Here is a 9,842-nt window from a genome sequence, read left to right as displayed (position 1 = left end):
CACAGGGTGTGAATAGAAAGGGGATATAGTGACTTGGAAAAGTATTTTCCAAGGTATAAATATTAGTGAGTGTGTAAGGTACAGAGAGATCTCAGGGTGAGATATTGTAATTACAACTCTTAATATTTAGTGGAAAATCTCTTGTGCTGCAAGAGTACTGGACGTAACCTTCGGTGGACAAGAAGGTGAACCAGTATAAAATACTTGTGTACTCTCCTTTCCCTTTCCTCTTTACTTTATACTTGTTTATTTTTCTGCAATATTATCCGCTGCACATTAACTCTTACATTTTGCAGAAAAAGTTACTATAATTTTAAGTCAACTAATTCACCCCCCTCTTAGTTGCAATCATGTTCTTACAATTTCATCCAATCACGATGGATGAAAGAGAGAAAAGAAATGGATCTTAAACTTGATCCTAATATGTTGCTTAAATGAAGAAAAAATACACACTATAGAAAAAAAATGCTGTGTTTAATGAGAGAGATAAAGAAAAAAAAGTATGAAAAAATAAAAGTAATTGGGGTTAAATGATGAAGAATAAGAAAAGAATATAAGGATTCTTGTAATTTGAATAATATGGATTCTTGTTTGTGATTGATGTTAACCAGATTCTTGCACATCTACTAAATACTGAGTGTGAGTCAAATTAGTAAATTGGATTTTTTGTTGTCAAAATGTTGATCATGATGCTTCTCTTCATAGAAACTTTTCATCTTGAGATAAATGGGTGTATTATCTATGATCTCTAAAGAAAGAATGCCTGAGAGCTTCCTTAGCAGTAAGACTTTCAGATGGGTCAAACCTAAGTAATCCCTACCAGAGATGTATAAGATCACCAACTGAATGATCAATGTCCTACATAATGGGGTTTTGCATACTAGGAAGCTTCATCACAACTTTAATATTCTCCCTTGAGGTTGCACCCTTTGGCCAGTCTAATCTACCCTTTCTAATATACTTCTCAACATATATGGATCAAGTCTTTTCAACATGTGTTGTGGTAATGTACCAAGCACCCTCTCCATATAGCAAGGTGCTCTAAATTCTCATGAGTCTGAAACAAAGCTTCACCAATGCATAATTCAACCAATATATATCTCACACTCCATATATCACATGGATAACTTCAGCCATTTCCTAGGATAACTTCAAGTGCCCTATAATGACAAGTTGATACTATGTAATTCTGATCTTCTCTCATATGTGGTGTTTCCAAAATCAATCACTTTTATAGCACTGAATTTGGGCACCATTTTAAAATAGGAACTTGGTGATTTGGATGAACTCTTGTCATCAGGAACTTTTGACATACTCTAGTGATATAGTCATTGAAAGAAGCCATCTATGGAAGAATCGAGTGAGTGATGACTTTGTTCAAATTTCTCTCTGAATAGGATTGGATTGTCATGTCTAGAATCTCCCTACAGTCAAAGATATTGGTGATAATGGATTTGGACAAAGACTAAGAACCATTCTTGACAATTCTCTCTATTCTTGGGTGGTGATAATAATAGAGGTGGAGGTAGAGAAACCAAAAAGTAGGAGGCTTGGCTTGGTTCTCCATTTGTTCCTTATTCCTTTTGGTGCTTGTTGCCTTGCATAATGAAGGTCGCATCATGGTGATAATGTGCTTCATGATGTTGTTCTTGGTCTTTCCTATCTTCTTCAGGTTAGACCAAAGAAAAGCACCAACGACTAATGTTGTTGGGTCAGCATATAAAGCAACACCAACTCCTTTGTATACCTCATTGAATAGAATCTCCAAGAAACCAAAATAAGGGTAGACATTATCCATTATTTCTCCTTGCAGTAAGCTGAGATAAAATTTCTTCCTAGAAGTATAAGCGAAAGCTATCAAAGGAATAATTATGTTATGATATTATGTTAAAATTTGGTATGAGTCATGCATGAATCTTCTTGATAAACAAGAAAGATAAGAAAGGAAACGTAAACAAAGCTTAAAGAAAGAAGAATGAGAAATGATAGAAACTTTGTTTCTCATTATTGAATGAATCTCTCAAATTACATTATTTCTCATTGAATTGAATTACAAGGAATAAGGGAATCACCCTTTATATACTACATTGTGTAACTAACAATTAACTAGTTAATCGATTAACTATACTGTTAATCGATTAATGAATACATCATTACAACTAACAAACTAAAAGCAACTAATAGTTAATCGATTAACTACATTGTTAATCGATTAACTCTTACAAAATTATAATAATTTCAATATCCATAAAATCGATTAACCATAGTGTTAATCAATTATCATATACAAAATCACAGTTACTCTACCCTCCCTTCGAATTTGAAATGTATTAAGTATTACAAATATATATATATATTCTAAATGATCAACGTGTTGCATAATGAGGTTTTGTAGCCTTGGAAGCTTCATCACAACTTTAATAAAAGAGTAAAGGTATAAACGAATATCATAATCATTGTGGAATATCAAATAGGTGCCAAACACGAGTAATCCATTTGCTCAACTAAACCATTTGATCACCCACCACCAGAAGACAAGAACGGGTGAAGAAAGTAGTAGTTCAAGTGGAACAGCCACTCTTCAATTCCTCCTTGAACAACATGACTACCCATGCCATCCAATCCCTTCCTGAATCTCTATCTAGCCACAAAATTGTTCGAATCTGCCGCCAAAACTAAACTTTTTTTGATGGGTTGCTTAAGAGGCTCTCTCCACTTTTTTCTAATTTTAAATATCTGACCCACTCCCTAAACGACTAATCTGATTAAAGTCGGTTCAAATAAATTTTCTGAACCCAAAGTGACCCAAACATGAACCAAAGTGACCCAAACTTGAACCAAAGTGGTCTGCAAAAACTTTGTCTATCTTATTTTTAATCTCTCTTTACATGCATCTAAAAATTCATCTAAAATCAAATGAAGACTTAAAGTTATAACAATTTGGTTGTCAAAATAACATTACTTTTTTGTATATACCATATGTATTATCTATCCATGTAAGAGAATGTTTATTAGTTGATTACTAGAGGGTAACCGAGGGAAATGAAACACTTTAAAAGTATAAAATACTTTAATTAGATGACTCTCAAACTTTCATTTTCTTTTTTTTCTTTAAAAATTAACTCGTAAATCGACTATACATAATCTTATTCAAGTCAAATAGGACAACTCAATGGCAAAATTCTCCTTACAATAAAATTTGCATAACTGCTTTCACATGGATTCAAACCAAGTCCATTGCTTAAGCTAAAACAACCCAACTGATTGAGCTTACTATTTTGATCTTCTTAATAGATGTTACAAGAATTGTTAGCAAAAGGCAAACACCATAAATCAGTTGCACTTGTACTTTTTATATTTTATTTTATTACTCGAAAAAATAAGCATGGCAAAGAAGAGAAAGGCCAAATTATCGAAGGGTCATTTTTATATCATACCAAGTGGAAATTGGTTGGTCTAACAATTAACTAATTTTGAATTTTACCTAAAATAAATTATATGATAGTTAAATATTTAACTAATAACATTTATGTATTGACATAAAAAAGTTTTATTCATACGGAAATGTGGTTTCTAAGAATTGAATTTGTGACTTTATTACTAACATCCTTATTGATTCACCTCTAGATAATTAGAAAATTATGTAAAAGTAAAGTATATGCAAATATATGTATAAAGCATCATTCAAACAACAATCTGTGACTATCAAGGCCAAACATAACATGTTAATCGAAAGACTATTCATTTATTTTTGAATAAACAACGTGAGAATCAATTCCAAACTTCCTTGTACCGAGCAAGGTAATCAAAAGCATGATCCAACTTGCAGAATCACACGATTCAACGTTTATCATGGTGAACACCGAGTCAGAACATGCAGAAAAGCATAGCAGGGAAGGAGCGATGCTTGAATCGCAAAATCGATGTGTTTTTCATTTGGGAAGACTTTGCATTTTAGGTTTTCGACCGAATACATGTCCATCCCAAATTTTAACATAATTTTTCACCATTTTGTGGTTCGACCCAATACATTTTCAGCCTCATATCTCTTTAAGTGCCTCAGCCCTCGTATCGCATGGTTTATCTCATACTTGTTTCAACCATATTCACCTGATACGTGGTTGTATGAGTGTAGATATATACAACGTGGTACATTGTCTCAAATACCAGTAAGCTAGGGGAACATCTAGTAGGGGTTTTATAGCTATTTGCATAGTCATTTTTAGTGATGTTTCTTATATATTTAAATCAACACTATAGGAGAAATATTCATAGATAAATTTTGTGTTGTTTGTTGTAAAACATTCATGTAAGTGAGTATATATTACCAATTTTTCTTCTTTTCTTTTACTTAGACTGCATCTAAAAATTAGGTTCATTCCTTAAAGGGAACTATTTCACAAAAGAACCATGAATTGGTACAAGAAAACCAATTCATGATTTACTACCAAAATGAATCGGTGTTTCAATGGACTTCCAACCTCGCAGTGAGGCCCTACCTTCTCCTTCACCGTCCAATACATTTCCTTCGACTTAACATCTCTTTCTGCTCTTTCATCTATGTTCAATACTCATCCTTCTTATCACTTATGAATTGCTAATTTCTTATCTATGTTGTTTTTCTGGGTATTAACATGCATGTGTATTTTTTAATTTAACTTTATATTTTAGATTGAGTTACCTTTCATGTTACTCTTCACTGATCGATATCCCTTCCGGTTTTAAGGTTGACTCTATGTTTTAAAAAACTTGGTACCAAGTACCAACCATTAACTTCAGCCATTAATATCCACTACTTACGATATCTGAATAAAAGCTGCTCCACAAAATATAAACAGCTTCAATACAGTCATGAGAACCTTTCTATAAGGCAAGAGATACTTTTGGGTTGAAGGCTTGATAACAAGTGAGTATAAATTACTAGTAATAAAGTAGATTTTCAAGCAAGATCATATATATCAACAAGGTAATTTATAAATTTGGATAATCAAAGTTAAAATTAGAACAAAATGGTATTAGCCATGCTAGTTAAATGTAATAAAACAATAATATTAGAAACATAGTTTTGATGATCAACACCACTGCAACAAGTCTCCACACTTTGTTACAGTTCCACTTTGAATTCTCACTTTGATAGCAATTCATGAGTGTCATATTCTTTCTTGGGATGAATGGCCTCAACTACAGCTTCAAACGTTCAAACCCACCGGTGCTTTGATTTCATCAACTGAAGTTTCCTCAACAATGTCATCACTTCTTCCTTGAGTTTCATTGTCGTGCATAGGAGATTTATCATGGTGAAAAATTTCCTCAATCTCCACCTTTGCTCGCTCAAGAATGTTAGGGGATTTTATCTTTGTTTTATTCCAAGTTGCAAATAAATTAGTAAATGTACATGAATTACTCCATATATGTTTTTTTTGTATAACCAATAATATATCTTCATCATTGTAATAAGGAACTAATCTTTTTTGGGATGCATGACTTCTCTTCCCCACCAATGTTGCTCACATCACTCCATATAAGTTTAACCAACAATACTATCAACAACAATATTGCCCAAGCCATTTTGTGCAAGGTGGGTCGACTAGATAATCAATTTGTTGGTTATGTAGCAAACAAAAATGCAGAGAGAAAATATATTATGTAGAAGACTTGATTTTATTCATCAGCAAGATACATCATTTATACAACATGAAAAATAAAATTGATGCAGAAAAAATAAGTGCTCAAACATAGTAGATGAAAATATTTCTAACAACTATATTAACTATTTATTGCACAATAAATAGAAACATAACAGATTCTGAGTCATATTAATCAATACAAACAATAATAAAGTTCTATCGTAAATCATGTCTATAAACAAACCTTTAACAAATAAATCCTTCTTTATAGTTTCTTTGTCATGCCTTGGCGAGTTGTCATGGTGAAAAACCGTCTCAATCTCCTCCTTTGCTTGCTCAAGAATGTTTGGAGATTTTAATTTGTTTTCTTCCAAGATGCAAACAAAAAGGAGGTTAAAACATAAAATAAATAACTTTTCTGTCATATCCTGTATATATTTATGGTAACTACATATATTTTTAAAATGTACGAAGAATCACTTTACTGTTTAGATCAACAAACAACCAACCCTTTTCTAGAAGGGTCAACTAATTGATCAAAACACATCATAATGTTTCTCAAATCATATATATAGAGAAACCTTTGATATTTACATTCTTCTTCGACATCGTAATGTTTTGTCTTTACATTTAAATATATAAATATCATATTCTTATATTTTATTAGGAACAAACGAGTAATCAAATAGTAAAAGAGAATATATATAAAAAAGAATAATACAAGAAATTTGGTAACGAGGTTCAGCCAATTATGTCTATGTTTTCTAGAACGTAGAGAGGCTATCATTACATTTTAGAGAATAATGATTTGTGTTTGTAGCTATTGTTGTCCTTTTTCTTTACATTATGTTTACATAAAACATTAATATATAATCCTGTACCCCAATCTCTTTACATCAGCTCAAACTCATAACTTATATTATTGTTATCAGGAGAAAAGGCTCATTCCATTTGAATAAGAGCCATTGCACAACAATCTTCACCTTGATGAATATCATCAATCTCCATCTTCCGCCATTCGGTTGGGGCTGCTCCATAGTCCAACGTGAGTGAATGTTCAACAAACTCAGACAATGTTTGGACTTGTCTACAGTAACCGACTTCGTTAACATATCAACTACATTTTCTGAAGTGTGAACCTTCTGCAATAGTATATGCCCACAAGTTACCAACTCTCTGATCTTGTAAAATCTCACATTAATATGCTTGGTCCTAGCATGACATACTCGATTCTTTGCAAAGAAGATAACACTCTGATTGTCACAATGCAGTAGAAGCTATCGTTGCATATTGTTAGCCACAAGCAATCAAATAAATTGTATAGAATAAATAGAAGAAAAGAAATAAGAGAATTTGTCAACAAGGTTCAGCCAACTGTGTTTATATCCTGAGGGGAGCATTGAACAACTACTAAGACATTATTAGAGAATAATGGTTACAAGCTCTAGCACATCCATGGACCCAAGTGCCCATGAGGTATTTCTTTTTTGTGCTTATATTTGGTTCATATAACAACAAGGGACATGGGTATAATATATTTCATTATACTCTACTCTATTCTAATGCTAGACCATGTGAGATTTTATATAATAACATATTTCAAACATCCACATTAATCTCCACCTTGATGGAAATAGACTGATATCTGAATCCACATTGCTCAATGCCTAATTCTCTTTAACAACTCATCCACATAAGATCTTGCTCCCCTTCAGCATAAACATTTCTAAGTATCATTGACGATGTTACTAAGAGCCTATCTCTCCAAACTTGTAGCACAACTTCCTATACCGCCAACTAATGGAACACACCGCCTAGTCATCTATGGCTAGGAAGTCTTTCGAGAGTACGGAACCTGTAAGTTTAAGATGCCAACTAAGAGGGGGGTGAATTAGTTGTTGGGAGAATATGAATGATTTTTCTGCTATATTATCAAAGTTGAGGTGCAACGAATTGTTTATGCAGAATTCAACCAAGTAAAACAAAAGTAAATGACAAGAATAAGTAGAAGAAGAGTATATAGAGAGTTTTTATATTGGTTCGCCTTCTTGTCCACCAAGGTTATATCCAGTACTCTTGCCACACAAGAGATTTTTCCACTAGATAATTTGAGTTGCAATTTCAATTTCTCTTCCCGATATTTTTGTACCTTACACACTTACAACTTATCTACTATTGAAAATTCTTTTTTCAAGTAAACTCTTTCCCCTTCTAAACACATCCTTGTGATGAAAGGTTTACAACCAAGATGAATAATATAACAATGGCAGGATTGCCTTTACAATTTTGACAATTCTAAAACTTGGAATCCTTGATCTCACAATATAGATACTTAGTATACAATGCTCTTAATCTTTTGAAAATTTAGAACAAATTCACTTTGGAAGCAACTTCAAAAAATCTGAAAGTTTAGGAACAAAGTTGCTAACAAAATATGCAGAATTTTGTTTAATAAGTTGTGAAAGTTTTTGTATGGTTGTATGAATTGTATATTTTGTGTGTTATGAATTTTGGATGTCTCAATACCTTTAAATAGGCTTCCAATCAGCCATGATAACCTTCCATGAAGAGGAGACATGATTGGAAGGAAACCTATTCGCTTTGGATGAAAATTGTTCATTTGGATTTGAAAATCTAGTTTCAATAGCTCTGTGTAATCGATTACCTAAATGTTCCGTCCAAGGTTGTAATCGATTAATACAATGAATTAATCGGTTACATTAGTCAGTTTTGCTTTGTAACTGTTTTCTAAGTCAGGTAACCTGTTACACAGTTCTAGTAAACTATTACCAACTGCCTCACAGTTCAGGTAACATGATACCTAGTTCTAGTAACCTGTTAATGAGGTCAAGTAACTCATTACTTAGCAATTTGACTTTGCATTTTAGACATATCCAATTCTTTTAAAAATGATATTGATTAGTTCGAGCAATGCTACTAAATATTAAAGTGAGTGTAAAGATAGAAGTACCTATATGAATACATAATGTATAAACATCTTGAAGCTTGAATCTTCTATGTCTTCATGGTCTTCTTCCTTTTCTTCTTTTTGTGATCTTGTTGTTTTCATCAAAATCGTGCCAAGGTCAGGAGCAAGATCTTCTTCACAATCTCCCCCATTTTGATGATGATAAACAATATCTTTTAAAAATGGAGATCTGAAATTTTCTGAGGTTCAACATATGTAGATGATATAACTTTGTTGAAAGTTCAAATATGCTCCCCATATCTTGTATACTCCCCTTTATTTTATTGTATGTTCCTGAAAAGATTTGACAGAAAAATATAACTCAAACTTTTCTTCTCCTTTTGACTTCATCAAAAAGAAGAAAAGTTAGTTTTGTCCAGCACAATATACAGATATATATAGAAAAGAGTAACAAAATATGTTCACTTATTTACAAGTCAAGGTCAAAATTTTGCATAATATGAATTTTGAATAATATCCAATGCTAGAGAATAGTATATCATGTCATAGCATAGCATTGAAAAAGCATTTAAGAAACATAATTCATACATCACAAATAGTTAGATATCAAATAGCAAAATGTTTTGAAGTAATATCTGAATGCACAAATTAAAAACAACAATAGTAACATTAGTTTTGAAATGGCAACAACAACGACATCAAAATACTTAAGTGAAATCCTAGAATGTTAGATTGCTACTATTGATGATATATATCAGCTGTTTGAGAGTCCAAGTTCATGTAGTCCAACCGATTTGATAAGTGTTTAAGCTCTTCTTGGACTTGATGATTCACTGTATCGAGAGCATCCACATGTGTAGTGATGTAGCCGTTAAGTGAGAACAACTCGTCCAATATCATTTGATTAGTAGGAGTGGAGTCACAAGAAAATGATTTAGCACGAAATGAGGAATGAGTAGAAAGGTCAGCAAAAGGATTGTCTTGATTTGCGGTCTGTTGATCATCGTGATGCTTGTAGATCATGTCATTGATATCTTGAAAGAAACCTATGTTTTGGATTATATCCGCATGAATCTTATCGGGAGCATCGAGTGTAATTTAGGATTCTCCATCAAACGAAACACCAGAATATCCAAGTATAGCAGTTATGAGAATGACATAAGGCAATGGTCCGTACTCACATTTAAAGATCTAGATTTGTCTCATTATCATTAATGTCCAATTAATTGGAACATTGTGTTTCATAGCATACATAAAATTTTAGATCCCACAAGCCTCTATAACTC

General features: G+C 32.4%; 1 pseudogene; it reads right to left on the bottom strand.

Moving 5' to 3' along the window:
- On the bottom strand, nt 736-1,319 carry LOC109347014 (annotated as a pseudogene).

This window comes from Lupinus angustifolius, chromosome LG05 (assembly GCF_001865875.1).
Source record: "Lupinus angustifolius cultivar Tanjil chromosome LG05, LupAngTanjil_v1.0, whole genome shotgun sequence".
Lineage (NCBI taxonomy): Eukaryota > Viridiplantae > Streptophyta > Magnoliopsida > Fabales > Fabaceae > Lupinus > Lupinus angustifolius.
The sequence above is the reverse complement of the archived record's forward strand: the minus strand, read 5'-3'. Positions and strand labels throughout refer to the sequence as shown.